The following is an 18,865-nucleotide window of genomic DNA, read 5'->3' on the forward strand; positions in this document are numbered from 1 at the left end:
TATCCACTTTGGTAAAAGTTTTTATCATAAATGTGTGTTGAATTTTATCACATGCTTTTTCTGCATCTATTGAGATGATCATATGATTTCTGTCCTTTCTTATGTTGGTATGGTGTATCACGTTGATTGATCTGTGTATGCTGAACCATCCTTGTGCCCCTGGGGTGAATCCAATTTGATCATGGTGCATGATCTTTTTTTATGTATTGTTGGATTCTGTTTACCAATATTTTGTTGAGGATTTTTGCATCTATGTTCATCAATGACATTGGCCTGTAATTTTCTTTTTTGGTAGTGGTAGTAGAAATTTTTTTGTAATTTTCTTTGTCTGGTTTTGGTATCAGGGTGATGGTCACTTTATAGAATAAGTTTGGGAGTACTCCCTTCTTTTCAATCTTTTGGAAGAGTTTGAGAAGGACTGTAATGAATTCTTCTTTGTAGGCTTGGTAGAATTCCCCAGTGAAGCCATCTGGTCCTAGACTTTTGTTTGTAGGGGGGTTTTTTTATTGCTGATTCTATTTCATTTCTAGTGATTGGTCTGTTCAAGTGGTCTATTTCTTGATTCAGTCTTGGTGGACTGAATGTTTCCAGAAACCTGTCCATTTCTACTAGGTTGTCCATTTTTTTTTCCCATATAGTTGTTCATAGTATTCTCTTATGGTTTTTTGTATTTCTGTAGTATTGGTTGTAATTTTTCCATTTCCCTTTCTTATTTTGTTTATTTGTGTTCTCTCTCTTTTCTTCTTGGTGAGCCTGGCCAGAGGTTTACCAATTTTGTTTACTCTTTCAAAAAACCAGCTCTTGGTATGATTGATTTTTTTCTATTTTTTTTTTAAATCTCTATTTTATTTATTTCTTCCTTGATCTTTATTATTTCCTTCCTTTTGCTGACTTTAGGTTTTGTTCGCTCTTCTTTTTCTAATTCTTTTAGGTGATAGGTCAGGTTGTTTACCTGAGATTGTTCTTCTTTTTTGAGGAAGGCCTGTATCACTATGAACTTCCCTCTTAGGACTACTTTTGCTGCATCCCATAGATTTTATGTGGTTGTGTTTTCATTGTAAATTGTCTCAAAATATTTTTAAATTTCTTCTTTGATTTCATCATTGACCTATTTTTTTTTTAGTAGCATGTTGTGTAATCTCCATGCTGTCATTTTTTTCTCCTTTGTTTTTCTATGGTTGATTTCTAGTTTCATGGTACTGTGATCAGAAAAGGTGCTTGAAATAATTTCTATCCTCTTAAATATTTTGAGGCTTCTTTTGTGCCTAAGTACATGATCTATCCTACTAAACCTATGCAAAAAGAAATATTGAAAATTCTACTCTAAATATAAAGGAAGCAGAATGCTATAGAAAGGAAAACCATGATTGGAACTGTGATAACTACAATGAGTTGCAACAGAATAAACATGAAGATGTAAAAGAGGACATCAAAATCATTAATGGTGGGAGAGGGGAGCAAGAAAATATAGATCCTTTTTCTTTTTTTACTTCTTTTTAATATGTGTTTGAGCTTATATGACTATCAGTTTAAAGCAAATAGATATAGCAATGTGTTAATATACTTGAAAAGCAGGGTAATCACAAATCAAAAGCATACAACAGAGTCACAAAAACCAAAAAGAAACCAAGATAATACAAAAGAAAATTATCACACCACAAAAAAGAAAAACAAAAAGAAGGGAACAAAGAGGAAATACCAAATCAACTGGAAACCTAAATTCGAAATGGCAATAAACACACATCTACCAATAATTACTGTACATTTCAATGAATTAATGCTCCAATCAAAAGACATAGAGTGGGAGGTTGGATAATAAAACAAGAACCTACAATATGCTGCATACAAGAGACCCACTTTAAGGTGAAGGACACGCATAGATTTAAAGTGAGAAGATGGAAAAAGATATTTCATGCAAATGGGACATGACAAGAAAGCAGGAGTAGTAGTACTGATTTCAGACAAAATAGACTTCAAAATAAAGGCCATAAAGAAAGATAAAGAAGGACACTATATCATGATTAAAGAAGCAATACAAAATGAGGATGTTACACTCATTAACATATATGTACCCAATATAGGAGCATGACGACTATAGTCAATAATACTGTCATGTATATTTGAAAGCTGCTAAGGGAGTAGATCTTAAAAGTTCTCATCACAAGGAAAAAACTGTAACAATGTGTGACAATGGCTGTTAATTAGGCATATTGTGATCATTTCACAATATATGCAAATAATAAATCATTGTATTGTATACCTGAAACTAATATAATATTATATGTCAATTATATCTAAATAAAAAATAAAGTTACAAATTTCTGATTAAATATGGTGGCCTGACCATAAACTCTTGTATTTTTCTCTTAAAATCATACTAAAATGACCATGAAAGGATTTCAAAAATGGTACAAACCAACAAGGAAAATGTACACAGGAGAAAGGTGGTGATAACTAAGTTTTATAAGCTTAAAGTCATATAAACAAGTTATGAATGATTTTTAAAAAATCAAAGAAAGCTGAGGCTTACTCCAGAAGGGTGGGAAATTCTGAAGCAAGCTAGTCACAATGCAGAAGCCCAGCAAAGCTCAGGAATGAGAAACACCAGGTACACTGAAGTGGGGTAGGGGTACTATATACATAGTAGCTCAAACCCTAGATCTACTCCCATGCTCCTGACAGTCAGGAACTTACCTCCTTCCCCAGGCCCAGCAGAAGATTAGTATTTATTTCCTAGAAAGGTTGAAAATGAGGGACACCATATACAGGTGAAGGCAAGGGCATCACAATAAATACAGGGGAGTAAAAAGCAAAACAAAAGTTTATATATAAACAGTGGGCCTCCTTGACTCTTTTAGTTATGAATGAGTAGCTGGTAGTCAGTTTCTTATTCCCTGAAGGTACTGCATTGCAGGATTCCTCTCTGAAAAACTGATGAGCCTAAGAAAAGGGGTCTTCAGTCTTCAGTACTGGTTCTCCAATGAAACAACCCAACCAAATCACCCCATGGTGAAGCCCAGAAGTAGACAAGATTGTCTTCATACACTGAACATCCAATCATCATTTTAGCCTGTCTTACAGATAAACAAGCTGCCAACAAGCAGCAAACTGGAGAGAAAATCCTCTCACATGAAAGGTAGAGATCAAAACAAACAATACAAAAAAAAAAAAGTGAAACTGAGATAATGAAACAGGAGAAAACTTTCTGTAGAAACTCTAATTGAAGAGAAATTAAACTGCATTATAACAGCAAGAGGCAGTAAGAAAGATTCAGAGGAAAAAGCTAGTCTTGAAAATTAAAAAAAATAAACAGACAATAAATTCAAAGAAGTTGGAAGATAAATTTGAAAAAAAAATCCTAGAAAAAAGTAGAGATAAGGAAATAAACAGATAAATCTGATTTTCTTTATAAACCTTATATAACTGTTTCACTATGTAATTATGTAAGTAAATTATGTAAAAAATTTATGTAAGTAGGTTTTAAAACCTGAAGGTAGAATTGAGTCTGGAAATTGGGGATTAACGCAACCAGATCTGCAACTTCTTAAGAAACTGGATTCTTTCCTAGAAGAGAAGAGGGTGTGTAGCAGGCAGGAGAGAGCTGACTAAGGGCTACTACCTTGATCACCTGCAGAAAACAAGATTTTCTCTAGACTGTGTTAGTGAGGCTAGTTTTCAAGTGAGCACTGAAACTTTTATTTGAGGCTACATGGTATCAGAAACTAGAGATACTGCAGAAAATGTTGGGGCAGGAAAAAACACAGGGAGATTTTTAATTGTGGTTATAAAGTGCTAATAAAATATGAGTACTGGCACACGTCTGAGTTAGGTAAAGTGATCACAATTAAAGAAGACTTTCAGCACCCAGGATTAATCATCTTACTTGATCTCAAAATTGTCCGTGCATGCATTTTGGTGGCAGAGGGAGTTAGTAACATGGAGAAAAAGCTGATTAAAGAATCCATACATGTATTAAAATTTAAGCAACGTTTTTAGTGAGCCATGAGAGAAGATCCTGTGGACCACAGCTTAAGAAATTGGCCCTGATTAGAGCAACTGACAACAAAGCCTTACTGCGAGGTCTTCCCTAACATGTGAGTTACATACATATCTAATCTCTTTCCCCCTAATTACATATATATTCATTCAACAAACATTTATGAACTACCAGTAGTTGTCAGACACTGTTAGGTAACAGAGCTTCAAAGAAAATAACCAGACACAGTCTTCGTTTCATGGAGTTTATAACCTCCTGGGGAATTTAATCAGCATGGTAGGCATTTCCAATAAGGGTTAAAGTCATCAGAAGGAGGAGTCAAAGGTACGGGTGACTTATTTAAGAGCATTTAATCAAGCAAATAGGAGAATGAGTATCAAAGTGTTCTAGGCAGAAGGATCAGTGTGCGTGAAAGTCCTGGGACAGAAAAGAACATGGTGCCTTCAAGGAAGTGAAAGGCCTTCCACACTGGTCAGTGTGTAGGGGAGAAAGAGAGGAGACAGAATGGCAAGTAGAAGTGAGTTTTTTCAGGACTAACAGTATATTGTGGATTAGGGACTTTATTCCAAAGGTAATGGGAAGATGTTGAAGAGTTTGAAGCAGAGTCTGATCAGTTGTGAGTCTTGCAATATTGCTCTGACTCCCCTGAGATGATCTGAGCAGAGGAAAGGAAAAATAGATTCACGGGAGCCAGTTGGGAACTTCTGTATCTTGCTAACATTTTGTTGAATTTTTTGTACCTTATATTTGCTGCTTTATTTTCCTTAATAAGAAATTCGAAACAGGGACTAGTTCTTTGATACGTTTTTAAGATTCAAATGGCTGTTTCTTTAGTGGCCAAGAAACCCAAATTGCTAAAATTTGAGATCATACTTGGTAACCAACAATAGGTTAGGACAAGCTCTGTGTGTGCGTGTGTGTGTGTGTGTGTGTGTGTGCGTGTGCGTGTGTATGTGTGTGTGGGGAGGCGAGGTTGGGAAGGGAGGTGGAGGGGGCATAAAAACTGGGTTCTCTCCAGAGTCTCCTTTATTTCTCTTGCCTTGTGTCTGCCAGCCCTCAGGGACCAAACTCTTGCTTGAAGCACTGGGCTTGTCAGGACAGCCTCTTGGCTGTGATGTTTTGTGTAAAGCAGTCAGTTACCACAAAGGAGCACAATTTCCTTCATTAACTGTCAACCTACCTCTTGTGTAATTTTATTATTTTAAGTTTAAAAATGAATATGTAAACTGAGGTCGAAAGGTGTGTGTTTTGATAGGAAAATGGATTTGCAAAGTTAAGGGCATGCCCTCATTTTCCCTGATATAAACCTTTGTCTAATTTTAAGTGTAACATCAATCAAATGAGTTTGGGAAGAGAAAAAGTTTCAAGTAAGATCTGAAATCCCTCTCTTCGAAAACTTTAATTTTTTTTTCACTTTTGTTCCAGCCTGAGGCTGCTTAGAGAATACTGGAGAGAGGCTTATATAGTTGATTACATAAGCAGAAAACTCACTCTGTGTCAATTCTACGGCATAACTGACTGATCACTGTTCATTCATTTACACAAGTAGTTACGAAGCAGCACTGTTGTAGGCTCCAGGGCCCTTGCACTCAAACAGTTTTCTCCCAGTTTGAGCGATGTAAATCAGCAATGATAATGTTGATGGGCAATTACAATTACAGTAGGTAGATGTGGTTCAGAAGTGAAAGGGCATTTAACTCAGACTTGGATGTTGTTTTAGGTGGAGGGCAGAGTGCTCGAGAGAAGTTTTTCTCTGGATGCACAGAATTGTCCCAGGCACAGCAGTGGAGAAGAGTGTTCTAAAGCAGAGGACTGAGCATGGCATGCCACACAGCCAGAGAGAGTAAGGCCCTTTGGGGTTAAGCATAGTACTATGTGTGAGAAGACTGCGTGGGTGATGGGAATAACAGCACCTAAGGCTGAAGAGCTAAGCAGGGGCCAGATCATGGTGTGAGCCATGCACGGTGAGGAGTTTGGGTTCACAGTACTCCGTGGGCAGAGGGGAGCCATAAAAAGTCTTAAACAGAATACCATCTTTAGATTTGCTTTTGGACACATATCACTATGACTGCAAGGCAAAAATAAATGGACTGGAGACAAATGAATCAGTTAGGAGGCAAAGTAATTTTGGCAAGAGACAGTGACATACTCTATGCTGGGGTAATGAGGATGAGGAGAATTAGGTGGAATAAAGAACAATTTAGAAGTAGATTAATAGGACTGGATGATTAATTTGGATATGGGCAGTGGCAGTGCTAAGGGAAAGAGTCAGAAATCATGCCCGTTTCAGGCTGGGATATTAGAAGTGGGCATGTTTGAGTGTACGGTGCCTGTGGGACATCTAAAATGAGATTTGTAGTAGAAAATTATATTTATGGTATCTGGAGTTCAGTGGGGATGGACGGATAAATGGAAGGGAAGTATTTTATCATGAAAGACTCTTTCATTCACAAATAACCTCACCTTATACAATCAAGGACAAGTATTGGCTCACATTTTGGAAAAGTCCAGAAGTAAACTTAAGGTCCCAAACTTATCTGGATCCAGGACTTAAATGAATTAATTAGGACTTAGTTTTTATCTGCTTTCCACAGTGATGACCTGATTTTTCTGACCTCCAACAATACTGTGCTTAACATCATTCTTACCATCAACAATCCCAGCAGAAAGAACATAATTCTTCCTTGATGGCTTCAACAGAAGTCCTAGAAAAGACTCTCCTTGGCTCTGTTTGACCTGACTTGGATTCTAATGAATCCCTAATTCAACTTCTGTGGCCAGATTGAAGGGATAAAAATGTCCCCTGCAGTGAGGCCATCCACACATTATAAAATGAACATCAGAAAACTGATAAAAATGTCCAGGAAGGTGATGGGAAATTATAGTGCTAAAGAAGCCAATAGCAGAGTATATTCAAGAAGGAGGAAATGGTCAGTTGTGATTAATAATGGTGCTAAGCCAACTAATAAAATAATATAAAATATGCATCTGATTTAGCAACAAAATGATGATTTATGACCTTGGCAAAAAAGTTTCCACATGTAGGGGGTTAGAAGAGAGGATGCTGTGCTACAAGTGAAAAAATGGTAAACTGGTGGAGGCTGGGGGAATAAAAAATTCTTTTGATTATGAAGAATTGAGCACCAAGATGGTAGTCAGGTTCACAACTGCAGCTGCCTTATTCTGGGAGCAAATAAACTTTACCACTAATGGAGTCACCTCCTGCTGCCCCTCTTGGCACTACCTCTGCCTTCTTGCAATGCCAGCCTCTCCTTGTGAGACAGAAGAAACTGACACTGTCCCTAACAATAACAATAGCAAAAGAAGGAGTCAAGACCAAAACAAGGACCACACCAATTTCTAAGGCAGCAGGGCAGAAGGATCATGAGACAAAGTTTAAGAATGAAAGAACGAAAAGAATATATGACACAGTAATGGCTTACAAGAATACACGACACATTTTTAATGACACATATCCATCTCTAATTTGATGAGCATCCATCATTAGATTTTTATAAACTGTGTTTGGGTCTATTTCTAATGTCTTCATATGTGTCAAGATGGTATAGTAGTTAATTAAATGGACTTTGACATTAGAGAGATTATGAACTGGCTCTAACACTTCCTACTTGTGGTTCTTGGAAAAATTCACAAAGTTCTGTACACCTAACATTCTCATTAGTAGAAGGCAGCCAACAATAATAATACCCATTACATAAACACAAAGATTAAGTTACATAATGTAAGAGAAGCATGTATCATCATGCCAATCACATATAAAGCATTCAATCAGTGTTTACTACCACTGCTATTGTTATTAAATCTTTTTTTTTTAATTTAACCTCTCTTCATTGCACATTAAATAACTAGTATATCTAAGTGGTAAGTTTTGTTCAACAATAAGTGATGATGGGCTAGGTTAAAAAAGTTTAGTGAATTTTTTCCTCAATTTGTGACATGCAAACTAAACCTTTACACTTATATTTCAATATATAATAATATGGACATCATTAATTAATAATTCAAAATGTAAAAGAGAAAAAAAGAAAGAAAAAATCAAGATGCTCGTTCACTTTGTACAATCAGATAACATTGTTTTTCTTAACCTAAAACTCAGTTTCCACAAGTAGTCATGGAATTTATTAAGCATTCACTCATTTTCAGCATTTTCACTAAATAAATCCATGGTATTCTTGGTTCAAGTTCCAGCAACCCTAGATTTGCAATAGAGCCTGGTGTCAATTTAATAAATGTCTTCAGCATCTTACTTTGGCTATAAAATGGCAACCAAAATATTTACCATATAACATAATGTTATTTAGTGGCAACAAGTTTCTTTTTCCCACTTCCACTGTAATTTTTTTTCTAATCTACATCTATTGTTGCTGATACTAAGCTAAATTATGGTTCTGACTACTAACGATGGATTCACAACATAGTAGCATCTCACGTGGGAATTAGTTAAGCTCAACAAGATTTTTCCTCCAGCCTTAGAACAGAATTATGTTTTTTTTTTTTTTGGTTAATCACCAGATGAGAGCTGGCTTGTATGGAAGGCACTTAGATCCCATGACATAGAAAAAAAAATTTACTGTGTGTTTAAAAATGAGGATTACACTTACGGCAGCAAGATGCTTATACTCAGGTATTTGAGAATGGAGACAACTGGAAAAACAGCACATTCATGTCACCCATATCATGCTAACTCAGAGCCATAAATTCACCCTGTGGACAGTGGACAAAATCAACTGATCTTTCTCTCTCTCTGCACATGTATAACTGACTTGAAGTCACAGAAGTATACCATGCTACTCCACTGCAATATTTACCAGTACACAAGATTTTTTAACATCTAGGAACAATTTTTTTACAAATATATGTGAGAGTTAGACTCAATATTTCTAAGAGGTTTTTTAAAAAAATATTTTAAAATATACAAAGAAATAACACTCAAAGAATTTGGCAGAGCTGTTGACCAAATTATGAACTATGCTAGAATAACAATGGTAACAAAAGGTAAGTTATGGGGCCAAAATATCCAGAACAGTTATTTGCTGGGCCCTTCTATTACAGCTGGGCTGCACAACAAAAGTCTAAAACTATCTGCCACTTTCTGATATGGGAGAGGAAGAGTACGGGAAGGGCTGACAAAGCTGTATGACCATGTTGAAGGCACTAACTGGTGCGACATACGTAGACAGTAAATCATCTTGGTAACTGACATGGAAGTGTTTTCTCGGTAAACACAAAAGCAGCATTCCCCTACCCACACAGCTTCAAAAGATATCCTAACATATCTTTCACATAGTAAACCTCACATAGTAAACCAGTAAAATGGTTTTTCTGTTTGTTTTTCTTTCCTGCTAGGAGCAATTTTATTAATTTATATAGATATGCTGCAGGTGAGTAAGTGGTATATTAGGCTCCACAGATTAATAGTTAAAATTGAAAAAAGGGCATTTTTTCCTTCCTGAGGATAGACTCAGTAAATGGTAATTATATGTATAGAGTCATTGATTCCTATGTAAATAAAATAAAAATGGAGCATGAATTTGAGGCAAAAAGGAGAAATACATTGTCCTTCCCCCACAAGGCCTATGCTGACTTTCGTTATCTTCATAGGTCCACCATTTCTTTTTTGCTATTATTTTAGACATTTAACACAGTGCTGCAAACATTTGAAGAAAATGTGTAGATGAAGATTCAGAAAAAAGGAGGCAGGAAGGAAGGTGGGAAAGAAGGAAAGAAGGAAGTAAAGAAAGAAGGAAAGGAAAAAGAAAGAGGGAGGAAGGAGCTATTAAAATACACTGGTGAACCTACAAAAGTTGTAATAAACTGGTAGTTTATTGTTACATTTAAAAAAAACACAAAATTTAAAAACCACAACAAATGAAGTCTGAAATGAAAATCACTTAATTTTGTCTCCAAGAGTGCTTACTAAAACAGAGTAATTATCTAAGACCCTTAGAGTTGAGTTTATTTTACTTTGTAAAGTACATGCCTCCCTTGCAGTGATATCTGAAGTGTAATAAATCAGTGTTGGACTGTAAAAAGCCCTCAGCTCAGAGGGCTATTGGTAATGGAGGTAAGCATTAAATGGCAAGTACATAGACTATTCTGATGTTAAGGCTGCATTAGGATGGATCAGGTTTTAATTGGGCATTTTGTAAATAAAGCACTAAAGTCTTTTCACATAAGTAGAAGGTAAAAAGAATCACATTCCCAAGGAAATAATTCTTTTTAATGAAAAATTTTACACATCACTTAATACAAAAGGGCATACACTTTGGACCACCCTGTCCCTTAGAAAGGAAAGAAAGGAAGAAAGGAAGGATGGAAGGAAGGAAGGAGGGAGGAAAGAAGGAAACGAGGAATTAAATTAGGAATATCTTTAAGAAGAACTCTTCCCTAGAAACTTTATTGAAAATTCTGAAAAACTGAATAAAATGCATTCTGTGTACCAACCATGGTAATATTATAGCTCTTACTAATCATCAAATGAAGTTGTAATCAGTAAGAAACAACTGAATATCATTTGAATAGAGATTTATCTAAATACTGCCTGTGCATGTATTCTCTCGCTTGAGTTTCTTTTTAAAAATTTGAGCTAATATTACTTTAACCATCCTTTACCCCAGTTATACAGATGAAACTGTTGCAGCAAGTTAACTTACTCACCAACATATATACTAGTTTGGGGAGTTTGTTGGGACAGGGGCAGGTCTCTGATTACAAAGCTTTTTGCCTCATACCACATTGAAATCTCATTATTTTTAAAAGTAGATCATCTCTGGGATCGATTTCAAAGACAAAGTCTAGATTTCATACTACTATGTCAGTTTTTCAAGTTAGAGTTCATGGCTTGGCTGGAGGTAGGGAGGACAGGAGAGAAGATGAGTTTCTTTGGAGACCTTCTTTCACGTACCAGTTTCTAATGTTAGGCACGGCAGAAACAACAAAGGTAACAAAGAAGAGAAGCTATTGATTCCTGGTCCCTGAATTTAAGTCCCATCCTATTTGGAAAGAGCAAATGCTTTCTCCCTTTTCCCAAGTTCTTTCCCTAGTCTCTTCCCTCCTCTTCCACTAGCCCCTTTCTGCAGATGGTGGGGGAGGCATAAGAGGACAACGAGGAGGAGGAGGAAGTGGAGGAGGGGGAGGAAGTGAGAGCCAGGAAGAGGAGACTGAGAAGTGAAGGTTCTCACTGGTGAAAGTAGAGAAAGAATCAAAGGGCTTGCTCAACTCAGATTCCACTTGGCTTCTGAGGAGCTGCCCATCCTCAGGCCTCCCTCATCTGTTCTGCTTCTGTGCACCAGGTCAGAGCTCTGTGCTCTACAGAGGCAGGCTGAGACCCTCCTTGTGGTCAGCTGAGTTATACTGATGCTCTGAAAGTCTGTGGGTGACTTCTAGGTCTAGATGTGAGGGAGGGAGTAGCAGAGGCTAATTTACCCCCAGTTTTCATTGTGCCTGCCAGTCTAATATTATAGGTCTGCTCATTTATCTCTGGTTCCTGGTACAGAATTCAGAAGAGTTGACTAGACCTTTCCAGAATCCCAAAATAGTCCATTTTATTGTCATCATTGCTACTAAGAAAGCAGAATATTTGACAGACCAAATAGAATAAATTGATAAAATTGGTCCCCTTAAAGACTGTAACACAATTTTAAGAAAGTAAAAAAAATACTTGTTATGTTTTCAATTTTTTCCAATAACTGCAATAACAAAATGGGAAGATTTCCAAGCCTTGCTTCTGGGGACAAATAAATCAAAGGTGGTAATTTAAAAAAGTGGATAATTTCATAAGTTTTGCAGCTTGACAGTATTGCTTTAAAAATGGCAAATCTTTGACACATTATGGTTTAAGAATATGCTTTCACATGTCTAATTGCTAGCTGATAGAAAGATATGAATCTGCTTTGAATCCAAAGTTTCCATCTGTCTAACTGATGGCTTCAATGTGAGTTGGCTAATGAATTTTACTTTAAAAAATGAACACTTTAAATGAAGATACGAACATGTGCATTTCTTTTTTTTCCTGAAGGCTGTAATGTGGTTATGTCTTCAAACCACCTAATCATCAAATTCCTTAGCCTAGAACAGTTTCCTGGTCAGGCACTCTGACAGTATCCTCTGCATCCCCTTTAGAGCTGTTATTGCAGGGGAAGTTAGGAGATTATTGGTATAATCATGGTTGATGGACCGCATCCCTTGGTAGTCTGTAAGCTCCATGAATAGAGGGATCACATTTGTTTTGTCATCAAATTCCTTAGCCTAGAACAGTTTCCTGGTCAGGCACTCTGACAGCATCCTCTGCATCCCCTTTAGAGCTGTTATTGCAGGGGAAGTTAGGAGATTATTGGTATAATCATGGTTGATGGACCGCATCCCTTGGTAGTCTGTAAGCTCCATGAATAGAGGGATCACATTTGTTTTGTTCATCATCATCATATTTCTGCTGTCCAGCAGAGAGTCCAATATGTGACAAGTAGATGAACTTTAACCAAAATTAATATGTCATAACTGTAATGCTGATACTAGAACCAGCAATATTTAAACCAGATATTAAAGAAATTTGCAAGATTGGAGAATTTAAATCATTTATGTTTAAATTATTGATAGGACAAGAGTTACTATTGCCATTTTGTTCACTGTTTTCTGTTTTGTAGACCCTTTGTTCTTTGCTGCCTCTCTTGCTGTCTTCCTTTGTGAGTTGATGTCTTTCTGTGGTGGTGTGACCTGACTCCTTTATCATCAATTTTTGTATATCCGCTAGAGGGTTTCCTTTGTGGTCACCATGAGGCTTACATAGACTATCTTACAACATCCTATTTTAAGCTGTTAACAATTTACCTTCAGTAGCATCCAGAAACTTTTACTTCTCCTCACCCTGCAACCCTTACATTTTAGGTTACTTATGCTACAATTTATATCTTTTTATCTTATATATCCAATAACAAGTTATGATAGTTATTGTTACTTTTACACATTCTTTTTTTCTAAGTTTCAGAGTTGTGATTTACAGGCCACTATTATAATATTAGAGAATCTCACTTTATATATTTACCTTTGTTGATGAGTTTTATCTAGTCATGTTTTTATGATATGAATTATCATCCTTTTATTTCAGCTTACTGTCAGGGTCTCTGGTTGGGTGTGGCTACTCCCCTGGCTCTGAGGTCACAGAGGAAGTGCCATAGCTGGGCTCCCCAGTCTGGCAGGTTTGCTGTCCAGTGGCCCTGGTTGGGCGGGGCGGTGGGTTATGCTCCTTGATTGGAAGGGGTCACTGGCTGGGCTCCCTCCCTGGGCAAGGCTGCAGGCTGTGTCTATCAAACCAGCTGGCCAATTGCTGAGCTCTGCTGTTGGAAGGGGGGGGGGCTATAAAATGGGCTCCAAGTCTGGGACTGGTTGGTCCTGTAGGCTAGGCTCTGAGGTTGCTCATGGAGATTGTTCTGGCTCTCTGGTTACATGAGGCCAGAGGCTGTGCTCAACAGTTGGGCAGGATTGCTGGCTTGGCTTCCAGCCCAGGCAGGCCTTAGGATGTGCACAACAGCTGCTGGATCTCTGTGGCCACACTTCCTGGAGGGGCAGAACTGGAGGCTCTGCTAAGCACTGGAGTGGAAGTGCAAATTTGCTCCCCAACCTGGGTGGACATTGTTGGAGGGATGTAAAGTGGTACAGCTGCCATGGAAAACAGTATGGAGATTCCTCAAAAAATTAAAAATAGTACTACAATATGATCCAGCAATCCCACTCTGAATATATATCCTAATAATCGAAATCACTATCTTGAAGAGATAGCTGCACCCTCATGTTCAATGCAGCATTATTTACCATAATCAAGACATAGAAACAGTCTAAGTGCCTGAAAATAGGTGAATGGATAAAGAAAATGTGGTAGGTATGTGTATACACACACACACACACACTGGAATGTTAATCAGCCATGAGAAAGAAGGAACTACTGCAATTTGCAACAACATGATGAGTCTTGAAGGCATTATGCCGAGTGAAATAAGTCAGAGAAAGCATAGTACTCTATGCTCTTATACGAAAATTCTTAAAAAAAAAAAAACTCCTAGAAACAGAAAGTGGATTGGTAATTGCTGGAAGGCAGGGACAGCGATGGAGAATGGGTGACAACAGTCAAAGGCTAAAAATGTCCAGTTATACAATAAATAAGGTCTTGGCGTCTAATGCACAACATGGTGATTATAGATAACAATACTGTACCATATACTTAAAAGTTGCTCAAAGTTCTCATCATAAATAGAAAAAAGAAAGAAAAGATAACTATGTGAGGTGATGGATGTGGTAAATACCCTTATTGTGGCAACAACTTCCCAATATACCAGTATATCAAGTCATCACACTGTACACCATAAACTTAAACAACATTATATGTCAATTATATTTAAGTAAAGCTGGGAGGAAAACAGTTTTGCCAGAATGTAAAACATTGCCACTCTCCTCACTGATTTTCTATTTTTGTTTTGGAAAACATGTTTATTCTACATAGTAATAGATTACGTATGCTAACTAGGTAATATCCAAATAAATACAAATAAAGAAATTAAAAATAAAGCTTGTAGCAAAGTGTCTAAATATAGGAAGTGGTCAATTAATTACTTATTAGTATCATCATTAATAAAATTATGACTGTATGCCCACTGCATTCAGGACACAAATGTGAAAACCTGTTATCCAAATAATGTTCAAAGCTACGTGTTTTCCCATCTTACCTTTCACCCCTCTCTCCTATGCTATGCCCCATGCACAGAAAATTGTCTGAAACTCCTCTAGAACACCAAGTCCATTTGCCCTCCTTACGTTGGCATATGACATTTGCTCTGCCTGGGAGGCTTTCCTTTTCCTAGTCTCCTTAGCACACTCAGTTCCTGCTCCAAGGCTTCCATGTCAGAGATCATCTTTGTCTTGTGGCACTTTGTCTGTAGTACTTTTAGCACATTTTACTTCATATTTTTGTCTTAGTAACTTTCAGATCTTCCAAGTCTCTAGAGCAAAGGCAGCATATAACAGGTACTAGAGAAATGCTTATTGTGAGAATGTGTCAATGCAACTGAGCAGGTGATTTGCTTTTAACATAATATGGATTTTTCATGTAGTGCTTTAAAGTTGTTTCAGTTCTCTTTTTCACGATGTAGGGCTTTATTTACTAAGAATGATTATGGCTATTGTTACATATACAGGTCCTATTAGCTGCTGAACTTTACCAGGTATGGATGGGCCACTGTCTGTGTTTTTTGCTGCTAGGACTGGTTTTCTCAGTCATACACACACACAAATTAATTGGAGAAGATTTTACAACAGTCTGTCCAGGGACAAGAGGCCACTCTCTAGATCCCTTGGCAGAAAGCCCTTGTTGACTCTTGGCCCAAATTCTTAGTGACGGTCACAGCCTTTAGGATTTAGGCTATCTGTCCAGACAAGATGGGGCTTGCTTTTGTATAGTATGGTAGAAAAGGGGGGGGATGGAAAGAATTAAATTATTCATGTGGTATATTTCTTTCTTAGTGGCTGTGAATTCCTTAATTTCAATTCAGGTTTACTGAGTCCTTTTTAGGCCTGAATGTTGGAGATATTGAAAGTCACAAAGTTGCTAAGTATTATAACAGGAGCCTTAGAATATGGTATATTTGCTTCTTATGATGGATGTTTTATTTCTCTGCTTGGTAACACCTAGTAGTAATTGATATTGGAGAGTGGGGGGTACGGGTACTGATTAAGCAATGATCATAGTCCACATTATCATTACCAACTGTCCCAGTTTATCAAGAACTGAAGGATTTCCTGTGATGTGGGACTGTCAGTGTTAAAAACTGGGAACGTACTGGGAAAATTGGAAAGGGTTGGTCTCTAGCTGATTTAAGTCAAGCTTAGAGAGCTTCAGCAACCAGGAGTGCACTATTTTATTCATCTTAATACCACTTGAGTTTTATCATTGAAATAGAGTAAATGAGAAGCTATTGTTTTGAGCTGGGTTTTGATGAACAATGCCTACATTTATTTATACTGTGCTTCTTGAGAAATGGTAAAATATAATGCTTAGTGGCCTTGATTATGAAACCAAGTGGCTGGGTCCATATCCCAAGTCTACCATTTATCTGAGTACCCTTGGGAAATTTATTTAACCTCTCTGTGCCTCTGTTTACTCATGTGTAAAGTTTCCAATTCTAGAACCTATATTATTCGCCTGTTATTGGGGGTGAAGTTGGATAACATATCCTTAAAATAGTGTGTATTATTGCTATTACTGTTATCACTGTAACTACTGTCACTACTATTAACTAGCTACTAATTAGACATTTAATTCTTCGGGTTTCCTTATCTGTAAAATGGAGATAATCTCTACATAGTTAATGTGAGGATTAAAAGGGAAGAGATAATATATGGAAAGCACTTAGCACAGTGGCAAAAAATAAGCTCCCAAGATTTTATTCAGGGTCATTATTCCTATTATTAAAAGTGCTATTATTTGTATTATTACTAGTTTGCCTTCTTCTAGTTCCAAAGGCATAAAACAGCACTCATAATTACAAGGAAATGTCCATGAATGACTGAAAAATTGTGCTGAACACCGGAATTTGACACAACATTGTAAAATGATTATAAATCAATAAAAAATGTTAAAAAAATAATTACAAGGAAATGCTTTGGATTCTTGGGAAGGTTCTCATTTTTTAATTTAATGTTTCTTGTGATTTTTCTTCACTTTTTGGCTCTGACACTTAATAAACTATCTCATGATGACATCTTTCTCAGATGGTGACACAACTGGGCTTTCTCTGGGATGACTTACCACAGAGTCATCAACTGCTGTTTATTTCTGTATATGGTTGTCAGGGTCCTGGAGACACTTCAGCCAAGTGACTCTTTGGGGCAGATGACTGCCTTGGTTTTGCTGCCCTTCCCAAAATTCTTAGTTCTTACAATTCAAGGACTGCTTAGACTTACTTTTTCTCATAAACCTCAAGACATTTTAGAGTAGAACTTCACATTTAAAAAAAAAATCTTTGCTAGGAGAGGAAATAAATAACGGGAAAACTTTTTTTTTAAATCAAATATTTCTGACTATTAACCAATCCAAGTGTCATGTTTGAGTTGAAGAAAGAAGACAGGGAGGGGAAAGGAGATGGAAATTATAAACCAATTGGTAGAGCTTAGCTATACTTAAGGCTCTAAGGAACGCATTATTAAGCATACATTCCAGGCCTGTAATGTGACTATAGATTCTTTACGTCTCAGTATGGGATGACAGGTCATAGGTTTTATAGCACAGAAGGAAAAAATAAAACCACAAAAGATTGGTTTAAGTATTTAAGTTCTAACACCAGGACTTAAAGACAAATCAATCTTAAAACAACATTTGATATCATCAGTCCTATGAACAAAGTAAGTATATCCAGCCTTTAAAGTCTCTGAAAAGCTGTGGTATCGAGTAAGCAATGTCTGTCCTCACATGAACCCACTGTACAGTAGAAGGATTTAAAAGTAGTTCTATTTGTAAGAAAATGTGTGAACTCGCCAAAGAGAGATATTAGATACTTTCAGGTGGTCTAAGCCCTGACTCTTACAAATATGATTGGATGCTCAGTTCATTGATATCCTATGGTTAGATTTGGAGGGCTCTTGTACAAAACCAAAGGAATGCAGCCAATATGTGTAACAGGATCTGCTTTATCCCATTTTGGTAATTCAGCCTATACAGAGCAACAAAAAAGGACCCTGAAAGGCTTTAGGCTTCCAGTTAAAGACAGGGTGGTAAGCTCAGCTGCTGTATAGCTTGTGATGTGACAGAGAAGAGTCCCTGAGAGCACAGGCAGTATGCCAAATGAAAATCGAGACACATAAGTGAGGATGCTGGGCAAACAGTCGTGGGCGGCACACTTTTACACAGGGGCAGTGTCTGCCCTTCTTATTGCCCTGGAAGACAGAGAAGATCCTCAAGTTCTGAGAAGGTAAGTAGACCCCTTATCTGAGTGGGAAGTGAATATGTTTTAGGAGTTCATTGAGGTGTTCTTACGCAAGTAATTTTAAGAATAAAAGATGATGAGTGGAATTCATTGTGAGTTCAGAAAGTCGCTGGCTTCCAGGGTGTATTCAGGAAGTCACAGTGGTGAAATGAGTACACACACTCACCAGGCAAATAGAAAACATGTGTTTCTCTTTCTGGGGAGTTGTGGGTATTTTCTAGGAGAAAAGCTACTTTTAGCCTTTCTATCCTACACAGGATCCATGTGTTGCCTCAGTGCCTCATCTGTCACATCACTTTCCAGCACTCATGTGCTTACTTTTCTTTTTGATTCTCTGAAGCCTTACCATGTTGATGCATTACAGAACTCATGCTGTTTTACAATAACTCAACTGGACCTACATAACAAATCATTTCTCAAGGACTCTCTCTTGCTATGATTCACTAGGTTTGGCTGCTTGTAGTATCTTTCTAACATCCTCAGACTAACATTTTTTTAATAGTATGATTGGCCATGTTAAATGCCACAGTGCCACACTACGACACCAATGGAATAAAGCAGATGTGAAAATCTGGCCAACAGGAACATCACCATTGATAGTATTTATTGATCATTTCATGTGTTTTGTTGTTACTGACCAGGATTTTTGGCCTCCTTAATCAATAGAAATTGATAAAAGGCCAGACGATGAACTCAGGCAAGGCTTTATTAGGACTTGTGCTGCAGCAGGAGGGATGAAAACCCAGTAACAGAGTCCCTTGCTCCCTCCCCGAGAAGGGACGAGCTGGGCCCTTAAATGGGGTGAGGGTAGGGGCGGGTCCAGGGGCTGGGCTGGAGGGTTGGCTTAGGTGGCCTGCCCACCCGCTTGGTGGTGCTGTGT

At 37.4% G+C, this 18,865-nt stretch overlaps 1 long non-coding RNA gene across 2 annotated transcripts in view; it reads right to left on the reverse strand.

The window, feature by feature from the left end:
- Window positions 1-18,865, reverse strand: part of LOC140700219 (uncharacterized) — a 390,592-nt gene that overhangs the window by 240,668 nt on the left and 131,059 nt on the right. Inside the window, exon 1 of one of the 2 annotated variants that reach the window (XR_012078550.1) lies at window positions 13,059-13,107. The exons of the other annotated variant lie outside the window; for it this stretch is intronic. This is a non-coding gene — a long non-coding RNA (uncharacterized lncRNA). Of the gene's footprint in view, window positions 1-13,058; window positions 13,108-18,865 lie in introns of those variants that run through there. 2 annotated transcript variants of the gene reach the window in all.

This window comes from Vicugna pacos, chromosome 12 (assembly GCF_048564905.1).
Source record: "Vicugna pacos chromosome 12, VicPac4, whole genome shotgun sequence".
NCBI lineage: Eukaryota > Metazoa > Chordata > Mammalia > Artiodactyla > Camelidae > Vicugna > Vicugna pacos.